Raw genomic sequence first — 16378 nt, 5'->3', positions numbered from 1 at the left:
ATAATAGAATAAATTTGTATTGTTTTGTGCCACTAAATCTGTGGTGATTTTGTACAGAAGCAGTTGGATACGAACACATTGCCATACTTTCGTTGATGTTTCTGATCAATAACATATACTTCTAAGTTATGTAAAAATTAACTGACAATTGTTTTGTGTTGGGTAGAGAATATATTCCCAGTAAAGATTTGAGGACATTCTTCATTTTAATAACTGCATGAGTGTATGAGTTTTCTCAAGGTACTTGGGAATAGATTCTAGTCCCATAAATATGAAAGTCACTACCAGATGTTTCTTTTCCTATGAAATGTTTTTGCCACAGGCAAGCTTTTATCTTCTTCCTCACTGTTACTTTGTATTCTCAATGTCTGACCTTCAGAGACTGAGGCATCTCCCAACATACATTAGACCACACAAGGGCACTTAATCATGTAAACAGTAAAATCAGTCTCGCTGCTAATCTTTTATCTAATGGCAAGTTTCTTAGCTGTGTGTACTTTGATGGTGATGATGAAAGGAAATACTTTTATTATTCCACAATGCACATTCTAACTTGAGAATCCCAACATGCTCTGGTTGCAATTACAATAAAAAAAAATCTTGTTTCTTTTTCTTCTTTCTTGATTGTAGATACATTAGCATTGCTTTGGAATAGAATGCCACTCCGGTTTCACTTTTCTTTTTGGAATGTGTAATGTAGGGGGAAAAAAAAAGATGCAGCTAGTGATATTTTATCCATGAAAAGAACATTAGTTTTTTTCTTTTTCCTCTTGTTATGTTATGGAATATGTTGGAGATAATGGATTACCGTGAAGCCATCCTCTTTGTGATTCATCAATCTTGGTAGGTGGGGGCAGGATCCTTCTGCCCTTAATGATTGGTTTCTAACTGACAAGGCCTTTTGTGGCATGGAAAAAAAAAAAGCCTAGTTTCTAAGGCTTGAGAATTACATTTAGCAAGAAGACAGAAAATGTACTTATTGTCAATGACTAAATTAAGAGGACAAAAAGGATGTGGAATTGTTTAGGCTTCATCTTTAGAGAAATGAAAAGTAGAGTGGTTTCTCACACAGTCACACATCCACAGTCCTTTTACCTGTAGAATAATTAAACAACAAAAGCAGTTTGTGGTTTGGAAGATTCTACATTTGTAAGATCAGCTTGATTTAAGCTGCTAATCTTAGATCCGTGGTTCAACTCTGAAAGAAAGGTTTAATTTTAAATCTGATTTATAAATTATCCAGTTTAAATAATTGGATAAATGACAAGGCAATTAAAACAGCTTAGATTAGCTCTGATTTTAATATGTTAATCCTCCAAAGTTTAAAATGCTTTGGTCATCATATGTGATAGACTCAGTCACATACCAATGCTACTAATCACTTTTTGAAATTTATTATTTTATGAATTTTTCCATTTATTAATGGGTTCTCTTATTAGCTTCTCTTTTTTCACTTTTTTTTTTTTTTTTTGCAAAATTTAAAAATGTCAAAATTTAAAAATGTTATAGCCTATAGGCTTGGGGCACTAGAGTGCATCTTTTTCACCTTTAAACTTTAAAAAGACAAATAAAATTTGGATTCTAGAAGATTAAGTTTCTCTGAACGCCCAAGACAACAAAGTGATCCCTCCAGTAACTACAACCTGTCTCTGGACAATTTCTCACTGTTTTGTCTTCTGTTGGATTATAGTCCTGTTGTCACATCAATGCTGACAGTCATGTGCTTCCTGCTTATGAGTTCATAGAAGGGTTAGTAAAGAGAAAAATTAAATATCTGGGAAGGACTGGAATACAATCACTGAAAGCTGTTTGTTTACCCACCCACACCACTTCTAGTATTTGACCTCATGCTTGCAACCCCTTTGGGTCTCAATAGAATCTCTTGATTATGAATTGAAATACTGAGATTATTATTATGTTAATTAGTCATTATTTTTAAAGAAAGTTTGCTCCCCTTAGGATTTCTAATTTATTCCTTTGGATAGCTAGTATATAATTATGCAGTATTTCTGGTGAGAAATATAAATGAGATAGAAACCATGACTGTCTTGATGAGACATCCCAACACTCTACCAAGCTAACCTCTTTATGAACCTTGTTAGTTTTACTTGAGAAAGCACATATTCATCCCATTATTTACTCTATGAAATGTCATTACACCTGAAAATTGGCCCCCAAATTGTAGGTAACAATTTTCTAAATGCATTTTCCACTTACATAAATTCAGAGTCAAAGCAACCTAAATCCTTCCACAAAAAACTAAGAATAATTATTACTTCCTCCACACTCCCAATGAAGGGCATTTAAAATTCCTTTCAAGATTATAAGAGAAATGAATAATTTTTTATTTATTAAGCTTATTCATTCTGGGCCATTGAAAATGGGGAATTTTATCTTGGATATTTAATGAACAATTTTTTTCACGTATTAAATTGATATTTTATCAGGCTCTTTAAAATAAGGAAAGCTGGATGGTGGAACTTTGGGCTCTACCATTTACGTTGGATGGTAGGGCCGGAGAACTTAGCTTTGTCATCAGACTGACTTTATCTAATCCAGGCTACCTCAGTTCATTTGTACAAATTACTTCTACTTCTTTTTCTATAAAATAAGATAAAAATAGATACACCTCATTATAGATCAAATGAGATAGTCTGTATAAAGCACTTGGTACACTGCCTGGTACAAAGTGAGCACTCAATGTGTTAGATGTATTTATCATTCGTGATAACAGAATTCATGGTTATATACTGGCATTCCAACCCAAGTATGAGAATGTAGAGTATTCAGAACAAAAAAACCTGATCAGCCAATTTCTGGTTCTATTCTATGAAAATATAAGTTAATAGAAGAAAGGAAAAAGCCATGGAATGCCTGTATTATCAAAATGGGTTGAACTATGGATTCCTTTTTTTTTTTTTTTTTTAGATTTTATTTATTTATTTGACAGAGATCACAGGTAGACAGAGAGGCAGGCAGAGAGAGATGAGGAAGCAGGCTCCCTGATGAGCAGAGAGCATGATGTGGAGCTCGATTCCAGGACCCTGAGATCATGACCTGAGCTGAAAGCAGAGACTTTAACCCACTGAGCCACCCAGACACCCACTATGGAATCCTTTAAATCATTAGTCCTTCTACTGCTTATAGAAGATGACTCAATTTCTAAAACTCCAACTCAGAAAAAACTTGTCTGGAATTGAACTACTGTATGGAGGTGGTATACCACTTTTAAGAACATACTGATGTCAGTTTTCCATTTGCTTTGGTGTTGGTTCTTCTGCTGGGTTGAAGATAAACCTCCATGAAGAATGCCAGTGATTTGTTGTCATATTACAGGTTTCCATTTTGACTGTCTTTAAAACACAGTCATTTTTTTCTTTATTCTCCTGCCAAAATGAGAATGCTGATGGTTTGGAAGAAAAATAATACAGCAGGTTTTCTAGATCTGTTAGTGCTGTATTTCCTTTTGCAGGACCTGTTCAGATTAGCATAAGTACTCTGCAGGAACCACAGGGTTTCTAACTTCTCTTGCATCATTCTTTGTGCCTAGAACTATGTTTTTTTAATGCAATTTAAAATAAAAATCTCTCACTAAATAAAAGTCATGTTTTCCTAAAGATAATTATTAATTAATAAGTAATAATTAATTTATTAATAATTATTTATTTAGAAGTATTTTTTTTTCCTTTGAAAGTGTTAATACCTGAGTGGAAGGCCCTGAAAATAATACAATTACAGGAAATTTATTTTGTGCAGTTTATAAATTAAAAGAACACAGGAAAGAAAACATGTAGAAAATTCTTTTGGAGCTAAATTAAGAAAAAAAACTCAATTGCTTTGTGAGTTACTATGATTAACATAATTTGATAAAGTAAATGATTTGTACCATTTTGCTATCTGCTTTTAGTGGGACTTGAAATTGACACTTTTGACTCACATTTAAGGATCTTCCTATGGTCCAGTGAAATATACCAAATCACATATAAAATACATATTCTGAGAATTTCTCAAAGCTCAGGTTTAAACTTGTATATCAAAATTTCACTTCCACTTCCATCATTTTCTATGTTCTTGATACCTTTATTACTATTGATACTATTTTTGGAGAGATGATATAAAAATAAAGGTCTTATATATTTTACTTCATTTGTTCCTCATGATACAACTTTGTGTTAGACATTATTCTCATTTGAAGGATGAGATCAGTTAAACTGGGAGGGGTTAAATAACTGGCCTGAGGTTATATGCCTACTAAATGATGAAGTTAGACTTTAAACCAGGATTCCTAATTGAAGTGCAACTTGACTATGGTTTTATATCCCAAGAACACTATTTGTCACTAAGAAGAGAAACAAGACATACAAAATAACTACCATCTCAATCTAAAGTATGATGTTGGTGATAGAGGAGTCAGATGGTAAACTGGGATCGAGAGTTTTCCTGGAGGCAGTTGAAACATTTTCAGAGAGGAGATGGCAACTGGGCTATGTATTGACAGATGAGGGAGAGTTTACTGGGAAAGTAATGGTATCACAAAAATTGCCCAAGCCATGGAAATAAAGCATGGAGATAAAGAAAGATTTTGGGTTTTCCTTTCAGGGGAGTGCTGAGTGATATTTGGTGGGTCAGAGCTGTGTACCTTTGGTTGACTTCCTATTCACCAGGCTATTCTCAATTCTTAAGGAATAGGGACTTAACTTCTAGAAAACTAAGAGTCACACAAATGATTCGTTCAAAGGAATGAAAATGAATTTTTCCTCAGTAAAGACAGAATTTATTTCCATCCAACACAAATGATAACCCTAAATATTGCATTTTATCACTTTGTGGAATCTGGGATATTAACTAGACTTGAATATATGCAAACTTATTTCAGTTTCCTAAGTAGATACCATGTCTGTTTGTGTGTGTGTGTGTGTGTGTGTGTGTGTGTGTGTGTGTGTACACAGGCCCAGTGGTCATTATATATATATTACATATATATTTATATTTATATATATACATTTTTCTCAGGTTCATTTTATATTTTCATGACAACAATGCAAAAATTTTTTTGGAAAATTTTTTATTTTAGCAATGAGATGGATATTTTCACTCAGCAACTACCTCAAACATACAACAGACTCATAAAATTGTCTGGCATGTAGGGGTTGCACATACATCTAAAATAAAAGAGAGAAGAATGCTTTGGGTAATGCACGAAACAGGGAAAGCAAGCAAGTTCCACTTTTATAGACCTTGAATGCTATGCTAAGCAACTGGAGTTATCATGTAGGTATAAATGTTAGGTTGAGCCAAAACTCATAAGTTAAAGTCAGAAAACAGCTGTATCCTTTTTTTAATGTCTGAGTAAGCTCACTTGGTTGGGACCTCTCTATATATGGGATTCAATAAAAAAAGATTGCAATAACTTTTCTGAACACTCAATAAATTCTAGTGAAAAGTATCAATCAGTAATTAATATGCTCAGTCCTAGGTAATCAAAATTTCCAGCTTCATTCAAGTCCTGTCCACTCTGTAGCTTGGTCCTGTTGCAAAGTTGGTGAGCAGGTAGAAGGGGGCATGGTCATTATCTCCCTGTATCTATTTGCCTGTAGAGACTGTGCTCTGTCTCTCCTCAGCCACTTAACAGGTGGTAAGTAATGACTCCTGAATCTTACTTGACTGGTTCTATCCAGGTTGTCAAGAGTTAGACCTCTTTTGGCTTGATAAGCATTTAAAGCTACTCTTTTCCCATAGGGTACTTTTGAAGGTAATCTGGAGACCCCTCCATCACTGGAATTCTTATAAAGACTTGCAGGTCCTTCAATATAATGAACTCCATCATGCTTTGAATGACTACTATCATGATTGTTTTAATGTATGTAAAATATATAAGGTACAAAATAAATGTCCAATAAACATTTATTGCTATTATTGTTAAATTTTGAAATATCTGCAACATGTGATTATAGCCACAAAAGAGACATAGAGGTATGTTTGAAAATTTCAATTTCCTCTTTCATATAGTCTTAAGTATCTTAAAAGTGATACTAAACATAATTTTAAAATGATAATAAGACACATATAGAAATACTGTTTTGAAGGATTTTAAGTGTTTATGTAAAAATACTTTGCCAAATCACAATGACTTTCTGGCATAGTCATCTTGAGTTATTACACATTTTTGATTTTTTATTACCAAACTGATTAGAATTAATTTTGTTTGCTCTTTTTTCAGTTCCCAGGCACCAACCTAATTGATACTGTGTTTCTGCTTCAGTTGATTAGTTTTTTCTGTTTATATGCTATTTGGGGTTTGAAGGGAAATAATGATAAGCAGATTGAATGTCAGTAAGTTTATCAACATACATTTTTCTATCTGAATTGAATGTAAAAATTTATTAAAATTCACCTTTGAAACCTATGAAGAAATAGTTTTGAAAAATATCTAATGAGATGGCAACTGAAATTGTCTAAATGTAACTTCTGCTATTACAGTCTTTATTAAAATATAACAAACCAATTGACACATTTCTCTTTAATTCTTTTCTAGTAATGGTAGAGATGCTACCTGCAGAATCCTGATGCAAGAAGTAAGTGGTATTCTTCTTGCTTCCCTGTAAGTTGTCTTGTTTTGTTGCCTTTCCCTCACTCTTTGGATTCTTGTTCCACAACCTTCTCTAACCTTTATTTCTGTTTTTAGCACTCATACCCGAACAATACCTTGACTTACTTGAAGCGTATAGCATGCAGATACATCCATCTTCTGTGTGGTTATTTTAGATGACTAAAACATCTGTATCGATAACATTTCTAAAGTTCTGGTCTCTCAGTTATTTAATCTCCCTAATTCCTTTGAACTTTTCAACATCTCATATCAGCAACCCACTAGCATTTTTTAGTTCATTATCAAACAAACACAAAACAAAGCGAAACCAAACCCAACCCTACCACTCTCAAGACTTGAGCCCTGTGTCCTAAGGAATTCAACATAGAAATTACATTACCTGCCCTTTGTTTTCCTCATTTCCTTTTATTTGTAAAATATTATCTAATAGCTGTTGAGGGATGTTTGAACACACTTATTTAAACATGTTAAAAGACTTCATTGTGGGCAAAGGGGAATATGGGAAATCTCTGTATCTTCCACTGAATTTTGTTGTGAACCTGAAACTCTTTGTTTTTATATATAAACATATATATATGTGTGTGTATATATATATATATATATATATATATATATATATTCTCATGTAAAGCCCATAGTATCTTAGTGCCATGCTTGACTGAGCACTTAGAAGATGTTGAAAAATCAAAGATGACCTGGAAGATCCATGCCTTGGAAGAATATCATATACACACATATATATGACTCCTCTGTGCATTTATGCAGTCTAACCCTCTGTGGGCTCTTTAGGAACACCTCAGAAATCCCTTTGCACACCTATATAGTCTCTTTTCAAGCTGTTATAGATCCTCTCAAATTGTCTCAAGGTGCTAAACTACTTTGTCAACCAATGTCCTTAATACCAGACATTCCATATCAGGTCATTGAAAACTTTCAGACCATCTGGAAGTGGTTCCTTAAAGTCTGTGCTTCAGCATCTTGAAGGTCTCTCCACTCATTCTTCCTTCTGCTCTCTGGGATGAAGACATAATGGTTCCCTACTGCAAGCTTTCTTGGCTCTATACTCTCATTCCACTTCTCTACACTTCTTCTTTAACCAACCTACTTCTATTGTTTTCTAACCATTTTGGATTTTTCTTTCATGATTTCTTTCCCTCATACCTATGAATACACTTTTTCTCCCTATTTTAAATTGAAGGCAAAACCCAAAAATACTTATGTAGATATTTCTACTCAGTGAACTTATACAAAGGATATTATCTTTATATCTCTCATTAGGAAACCTTACTGTGCTGTAACTTTTACACTCAATTTTAATATTATTTCAGAATAAAGCATATATTAATATTATATATAAACATATATTAATATTTGACAACATATAAGTCAAAATTCTGGGATAAAGTATTATTTTTTAAATAATGTCTGACTCCTGATCATATAGAGTTTTAGAATATAACTTTTGCAAACCATTCATTTATTAAATAGATTCCCTTGAATCTTCAACACATTTTTTAAAAGATTTTATTGATTTATTTGAGAGAGAGAGAGAGAGAGGGAGAGCGCACAAGCAAGGGGGAGAGAAAGAGGGAGAAGGAGGCTCCCTGCTGAAAAGGGAGCTGAGCCCATCCATGCAGGGTTCAATCCCAGGACCATGAGATCATGACCTTAGCTGAAAGCAGATGCTTAAGCAACTAAGCCACCTAGGCACCACTCCCTTGAATCTTTAAATTAGAAAAATGAAATTTCCAAATCTCAGTCCTAACCTTCTGTAAAATTTAGCATTACTTTTATAAGGCTGGTTACATATTCTCCTGAAATTTTACCTTGATTGTCTTTCTAGATCTGTGGGTATTTTATCTTTTCTGCCTCTTCAGACTCTCTTCTTTTTCTTTCCTTCTACAAAGAGTCATACTCCACAAGCTCCTGCCTGACCCAAGCTGCTTCTTTCCTCCCCTTCTTTCCTGTGGTGCTTTCAATAAGTCTCACAATTTAGTCTCCCTCAGAGCAAAATGATCAACATATTTATATCTCAGATTGCCTTCTTTTCTGGAATTCTGAGATACAGAATGAAGTCAGTTGGCTGAGTCACCTTACACTTAACATGTTCAAAGTACACCTATCACCATCTTCCCTAATCTTAATCCTCCTCCTGCTACATTTATCTGAGTTAACGGAAGAAAATGATATTCTTCCAAGGCATGGATCTTCCAGGTCATCTTTGATTTTTCAACATCTTCTAAGTGCTCAGTCAAGCATGGCACTAAGATACTATGGGCTTTACATGAGAATATTGATGTCGCTTTCCTCAAAAAGCTTAGAAGTTGTTTTTAGTTAAATTATAAAAATATACAGTGGAAAAAAGACAGTCTCTTCAATAAATGGTGCTGGGAAAACTGGAATGTAGAAGAATGAAACTCGACCATTCTCTTATACCGTACACTAAGATAAACTCAAAATGGATAAAAGACCTCAACGTGAGACAGGAATCCATCAGAATCCTAGAGGAGAACATAGGCAGTAATCTCTTCTATATCAGCCACAGCAACTTCTTTCAAGATATGTCTCCAAAGGCAAAGGGAACAAAAGCAAAAATAAACTTTTGGGACTTCATCAAAATCAAAAGCTTCTGCACAGCAAAGGAAACAGTCAAAAAAACAAAGAGGCAACCCATGGAATGGGAGAAGATATTTGCAAATGACAGTACAGACAAAAGGTTGATATCCAGGATATCACACACAAAACAGACAAACATATCAAAAAATGGGCAGAAGATATGAACAGACACTTCTCCAATCAAGACATACAAATGGCTATCAGACACATGAAAAAATGTTCATCATCACTAGCCCTCAGGGAGATTCAAATTAAAACCACATTGAGATATCACCTTACACCAGTTAGAATGGCCAAAATTAACAAAAGAGGAAACAACATGTGTTGGAGAGGATGTGGAGAAAGGGGAACCCTCTTACACTGTTGGTGGGAATGCAAGTTGGTGCAGCCTCTTTGGAGAACAGTGTGGAGATTCCTCAAGAAATTAAAAATAGAACTTCCCTATGACCTGCCATTGCACTCCTGGGTATTTACCCCAAGGATACAGATGTCATGAAAAGAAGGGCCAACTGTACCCCAATGTTTATAGCAGCAATGGCCATGGTCGCCGAACTATAGAAAGAACCAAGATGCCCTTCAATGGATGAATGGATAAGGAAGATGTGGTCCATATACACTATGGAGGTGCCTCCATCAGAAAGGATGAACACCCAACTTTTGTAGCAACATGGATGGGACTGGAAGAGATTATGCTGATTGAAATAAGTCAAGCAGAGAAAGTCAATTATCATATGGTTTTACTTATTTGTGGAGCATAACAAATATCATGGAAGACAAGGGGTGTTAGAGAGGAGAAGGGAGTTGGGGTAAATTGGAAGGGGAGGTGAATCATGAGAGACTATGGACTCTGAAAAACAATCTGAGGGGTTTGAAATGGTGGGGGGGGGGTGAGAGGTTTTGGTACCAGGTGGTGGGTATTATAGAGGGCACGGATTGCATGGAGCACTGGGTGTGGTGAAAAAAATAATGAATACTGTTTTTCTGAAAATAAATAAATTAATTTAATTAAAAATTATAATAAGGATATTCTAGAATAGGATCTAGAAAGTAATTTTTAAAGAATTTTATTTCCAATATCTTATTAGGACATTAGAGCATTTCGAGAAGACAGGAACAAAAGTTGGGTTAGTCTTGGTAGGTGATTCAGCAGTGAAAGGCAGGAGAGCAATGAGACACAAGTTTCAGCAATCTCCCTCGAAAAAGCATTGCATTGTGAAGCTCTCTGTGCCTCTGTGGTGAGGTTGGGTGAATTACAGTATCAAGGCTCAATAACACCAGTCATCAATTCATTTTAATAACTCTATTTCTTCTTTTTCTACTTTCATCTGGCCACTTTCTGATTATATTTTGGCTTCTATGTCATTTTACCAAACTCAGTTGAGGCAATTGTTCAGTCTAAATAATAGCTGTATTTTCATTATAAATAGAAATATTGGCTTTTTAGGTTTTATACTGTCATCCTGATGAATGTTGGTACATTTCAGAGGATGGTCAATTTCTTTTTATTTTGCTTTCTTTGAACATATATATGACCTATGATAATTGTATAGCTCCATGAGTTTCAGACAGTTACAACACCCATATGAACCAAAATCCTGATCAATAAGCAGAAATGATCAGTACCCTCAAATCACACTATCCCAAGCCTCTGGAATCTTTTACATCGGTGCTCAGAACAGACTTCACTGCAGCCTTCCTCCTTCACTTCATGGCATTTTCTGAATCATAGTTTAGTCATAGGACCCTTTTGCTTGCAGACCCTCAGTGCTTCTAATCTATCTCATCACTGCCTAACTTCTAAGGTACTTTGAAGTCCTAACCTACTTTTCCTGCTCCAAAGCCTACTACTTCCCTCTCCAAAATAAATAATGTTCCAGATTTAGTGATTCATCAGGAAAGCAAATCAACAGGGATTACATCAAGATAAACAGGAGTTGCCACCAGAGCAGCGATTCTTGACCAACATTTCACTTTGCAATTATCAGAGAATTTTCAAAAATATACATATCTGGCACACTTTATCCATTTAACTGTTCTCTGTCATATCTGACAACCAACCTGCCAGCAAATTATGTCAGCTCTATTTTCTTTTTTTAAGATTTTTTTTCTTTTTTTGGTCAGAAAGAGTGAGAGAGCGCGCAAAAGCACGGGGAGAGGCAGGCAGAGGGAAAAACAAAGTCCTCGCCGAGCAAGGAGCCCAATGTGGGATTCAATGTGGGACTTGATGTAGGACTCCATCCCCAGGACCCTGGGATCATGACCCAAGTTGAAGGCAGTTATTCAACTCATTGAATCACCCGGGCATCCCAATCAGCTCTACTTTCAAAACATATCTAGAACTCAATCATTTCTCACAGCTTCCATGATCAACCCCTCAGCAAATATCCTATCTCATGTGGGATATTGTAATAGTTTTCAAATTTGATCTCTTTCCATGTTCCAGTTTTTTAACACAGTAGTCAGAAAGATCTAGTCAAAATGTATGAGTCAAGGCATACCTCTTTCTTTGTTCTAAAAATCCTTCAGTAGTTCTCTATCTTAGAGTAAAACCCAAAGTCCTTAAAGTAGCTTTCTAGTTCCTCAGTTTATACTGTCTGGCACAGTAGCCATCTCTGTATGTTTCTACTGAGTACTGCAGGTATGAAGTCTAAACTGAGAAGTACTGTAGGTGGAAAATATACACCAGATCCCAAAGATGTTGTACAAAAAAGTTTTTAAATATGTCAATACTTTTAATTTATTATAGTTTAAAATCCTAACACTCCTCAAATACTGGATTAAATAACACATCAACATTAAGTTTGCATGTTCTATTTTTCACTTTTTAATGTGATTATTAGAAAATTTAAAATTAGCTATATGCCTGGGAAGCCTGCATGTCTCAGTCAGTTAAGCATCTCTTGGTTTCAGCTTAGGGTTGTAAGATCATCCCATGTGGGATTCCCCTCTCAGCGAGGAGTCTGCTTGAAGCTTCTCCACCCTCCCCTCTTGTGTGCTATCTCTAAATAAATAAATAAATCTTTTTAAAAAACTGCTAATGTGACACATTATCTCTATTCGATGTTGCCACTCTAAACAGTCTGTATTATCATTCTGACTTCCTTTCCTGCTACTCCTTTGCTGTTGTCTTACCGTATCATCTTCCTAGCTCTTCTTGAAGCCCACCAGGCATGCTTCTGCTGCAGGGCCTTTGTATTTTCATTTTCTTTCAGTCTGGAAGGTTCTTTCCCCTAATATTTCATGAAATCTTCCTCATTTCCTTGAGGACTTTTTAAAAAACATTATCTTTACAGTGAAACCGTCTATGACTACTTGATCTAAAATTGAAATCCATAGAACTTTGTATCTCTCTTCTCTTTATTTTTTCCATATAGTTCTTATCTTTATGTTAACAGAGATTCATCTGATAGAGCAAACTGAATACTAGAGAATTTGTTTAAATCTAGCAATCTAGTTTCTGTGGGCCAAAGCACACAGCCCAAAGGTTTTGGTAATTTTTCCTCAAAGTTTATACAAATAATAGGGGTTTTAAAACAAAGACAAGTTCTCTCCAGGACTTAGAGCACATGACTAAGTACTTAGGAGTCCTTCATGTTCAGGAGGTACCATCATAAATAGCAGAAGCCCAGAAGTTCATCTCCTAAGAAGGACAACTGTAAGAATGTCATGGTCACACTCCTGGCCTAGGAGGGGCCTGGGTTGTTATAAGCAGAGGCGCTTACAATGGAGACTGAAGCGAAAGACCAATCTCTTCTTACTAATGGGCACAATATATGGTGGATTACTAAGAATGAAAAGCATTATCTGAGGGAATAGGCCTATTAAGCTTGTCAGTAATACTAGAGAATGCCACTCAGCAGTTATAACCATCATTAACACCGAAACAATGATCACATGGAGGAGATCTGAGGAGTCCATTGTTCTAGGATGCATACTTTATTTTATTTTTTTATTTGAAAAATATGAGAGAGCATGAGCAGGGGGAGGGGCAGAGGAAGAGGGAGAAGTAGACCACCCACTGAGTGGGGAGCCTAATGCAGGGCATGAATTCAGGAACATGGGATCATGACCTTAGCTGAAGGCAGATGCTTAACCCATTGAGCCATCTATGCACCCCTGGGATGCACTTTAATGCCTGTCATTTTTTGGCTGTATAATACACTACAGGCCAATAGTCTGATTATCCGGCAGCCTCTTGCATTGTTAGGTCACTGAATGAGCCTTTGCATCATAGCAGGCTTACCAAATGTCTCAGAAGGGCAGCAGTGTTGACTCTTTTTCCATTTCTATCCAAGAATGGAAGAAATTTGATCCTTTGAGCCATAGTGTCCAAGAGTGCTTCATCTTATCAGAGAATACACTGCACACTTCCCTTGAAAGGACTTTATTCAATATATTGCCTCCTAAAAAAATAGTTTAGAAATATCAATTATCCCTGGTCATCTTTCAAGTTTAAACATATCGCCAAAGCATGATTCCTGTTCACTACATAGAACCTCATAAACCATCAGATGTGAGCATGCTACCAGCAGGAAGAATAAAATTGGAGTCTTCCAGATCCAAGCTAGCTTATTTTTATCATCATTATTAATGATAACACTTTATTTAAAAATGAAAAATGAAGAGCAATTGCTAAATCAGGACACAGGATGACCACATCCAATGACCACTCACTAAAGAATATATACATATTATGAGGCTAGATGGTGGAGGAGTGGGGTATTCTGTTTCAACTGGTCCCTTGAATTTAGCTAGATGTCTACCAAGCCATTCTGAATGGACATGAAACAAGCCTGAGATGTAAGATTATACATCTGGATCTCTATGGGGGCAGAGGATCATCAGTTGAGAGGTATGAAGGACGAAATTGTGATTGCATGGACAGATGTCAGAGGATAAACAGAAGGGGGAGGGGACCCCCAGAATCCAGCCACCAGAAAATACAACATCAGTGCAAAAGCATCCTGTACCTGGGACTAACAATAGCTTGGAGACCAGTAGTGGCAGAATGAGAAGAGACTGATAATAGCACTCAAACAGAACACAGGGGCTTAAGCAGCAAATGTTGGGACCAGGTGTCCTCAGGCATGGACCTGAGCACACAGTCCCAGGACTGGCCACTTCCATGGCCCAACCCACAGGACCAGGATCGCTTGTGGTTTTGGTAGCATGGGGGTAGGGGGAGCAGAGACAAGTGGGGACCAGGGCCCACTGAAAGGATCTCTGGGGGCATTCACCATCTGTGGGAGGCTGCAGCTTTCAGTAGCACTTACAGAGGGGGAGACTGTGTGTTCCAGAAGGTTCAGAGAGAAACAGAATCTGGCTTCTCTCCTCTGGGGCAGAGGTTCGGGTGTGGACAGTTTGCTCTGACCCTCTGAAAAGGCCTGAAAAACTACCAGAGAGCAAAAAGCCACCAGAGAACTAAAGCCCAAAAAAACAGTATCCAAGGAGTCCAGCCTCTTGATAAGGGGGCAGGGCAACTCCGCCCAAGCAGGATTGATTGAAAAACAACACATCAGGCCGCTCCCCTAGAAGGACAAACTGGAAGAATTACAAGAAAATCTAACAATTGTATATATCTATGTCCCCAACAGGGGAGCAACCAACTACTTAAGCCAACTGTTAACCAAAATAAAGAGACATATTGATAATAATATGTTGATAATAGGAGACCTCAACATACCACTCTCAGCAATATACAGGTCATCTAAGCATCTAAATCAACAAAGAAATGAGAGCTTTGACTGATACACTGGCCAGATGGACCTCACAGATATGAATAGAACATTCCACCCTAAAACAACAGAATACTCCTTCTTCTCGACCACACATGGAATTTTCTCTGGAACAGACCACATACTGGGTCACAAATCAGGTCTCAATCAATACCAAAAGATTAAGATTTTTTCTCCTGCATATTCTCAGACTGCAATGCTCTGAAAACTGTAAATCAATCATAAGAAAAAGTTTGGAAGAAATTCAAACACTTGGAAGCTAAAGATCCTCCTGCTCAAGAATGTTTGGGTCAACCAGGAAATCAAAGAAGGACTAAACAATTCATGGAAACCGATAAGTAAAACACATCAGTCCAAAACATGAGATACTACAAAGGTGGTCCTAATCTGTCCATGACTCACTCAAAAAAATAGAAAAATCCTGAATACACAAACTTTCCTAACACTTTAAAGATCTGGAGACTCAACAACAAATTAACCTTAACCCACACATGAGAAGGAAAATAATTAAGATTAGAGTAGAGATCAATGAATCAGAAATCAGAAATATAGTAGAACACATCAACAAAACTAGAAGGTGGTTCTTTGAAAGAATTAAAAAGATTAATAAACCACTGGTCAGACTTAATCAAAAGAAAAGAGAAAGGGGGAAAAAAAAAGAAAAGAAAAAGGAAAGGACCCAAATTAATAAAATTTGGAATGAAGGGGGAAAGATCATGACTACCACCAAGGAAATAAAAACAATTATCAGCAATTATTATCAACAGCTATATGCAAATAAATTAAGCAACCTGGGAAAAAAGGATGTATTCCTGGAAAGCTATAAACTACCAAGACTGAAACAGGAAGAAATTAACAACCTGAATAGACCAATAACCAGTAATGAGATTGAAGCAGTGATCAAACCCCCCAAATCTCCCCCAAAACAAGAGTCCAGGACCTAGGAAATTCTACCAAACATTCAAAGAAGAAATAATACCTATACTCCTGAAGCTGTTTCAAAAAATAGAAACAGAAGGAAAACTTCCAGACTCATTCTATGAGGCCAGCATCACCTTGATCTCAAAACCAGGCAAAGACCCATCAAAAAGGAGAATTACAGACCAATATTTCTGATGAATATGGATGCAAAATTTTCAGCAAGATCCTAGCTAATAGGATCTAGTAGTACATTAAAAGGATTATGCATAACAACCAGGTGGGATTTATCTCTGGGATTCAAGTGTGGTTCAACATTCATAAATCAATCAATGTGATAGAGCACATAAGTAAGAGAAGAGACAAGAATCACATGGTCCTCTCAATTGCTGCAGAAAATGTGTCTGACAAAATACAGCATTCTTTCCTGATTAAAACTCTTCAGAGTATAGGGATAGAGGGAACATTCCTCAATTTTATAAAATCCATCTATGAAAAA

At 36.2% G+C, this 16378-nt stretch overlaps 1 long non-coding RNA gene across 1 annotated transcript in view; it reads left to right on the top strand.

The window, feature by feature from the left end:
- Positions 1-16378, top strand: part of LOC131809791 (uncharacterized) — a 96774-nt gene that overhangs the window by 25609 nt on the left and 54787 nt on the right. Inside the window, exon 4 of the long non-coding RNA XR_009345302.1 lies at positions 6536-6575. This is a non-coding gene — a long non-coding RNA (uncharacterized LOC131809791). The remainder of the gene's footprint in view (positions 1-6535; positions 6576-16378) is intronic.

This window comes from Mustela lutreola, chromosome 10 (assembly GCF_030435805.1).
Source record: "Mustela lutreola isolate mMusLut2 chromosome 10, mMusLut2.pri, whole genome shotgun sequence".
NCBI classification, from domain to species: domain Eukaryota; kingdom Metazoa; phylum Chordata; class Mammalia; order Carnivora; family Mustelidae; genus Mustela; species Mustela lutreola.
Note: the sequence above shows the minus strand (reverse complement) of the source record. Positions and strands in the feature narration are given on the sequence as shown.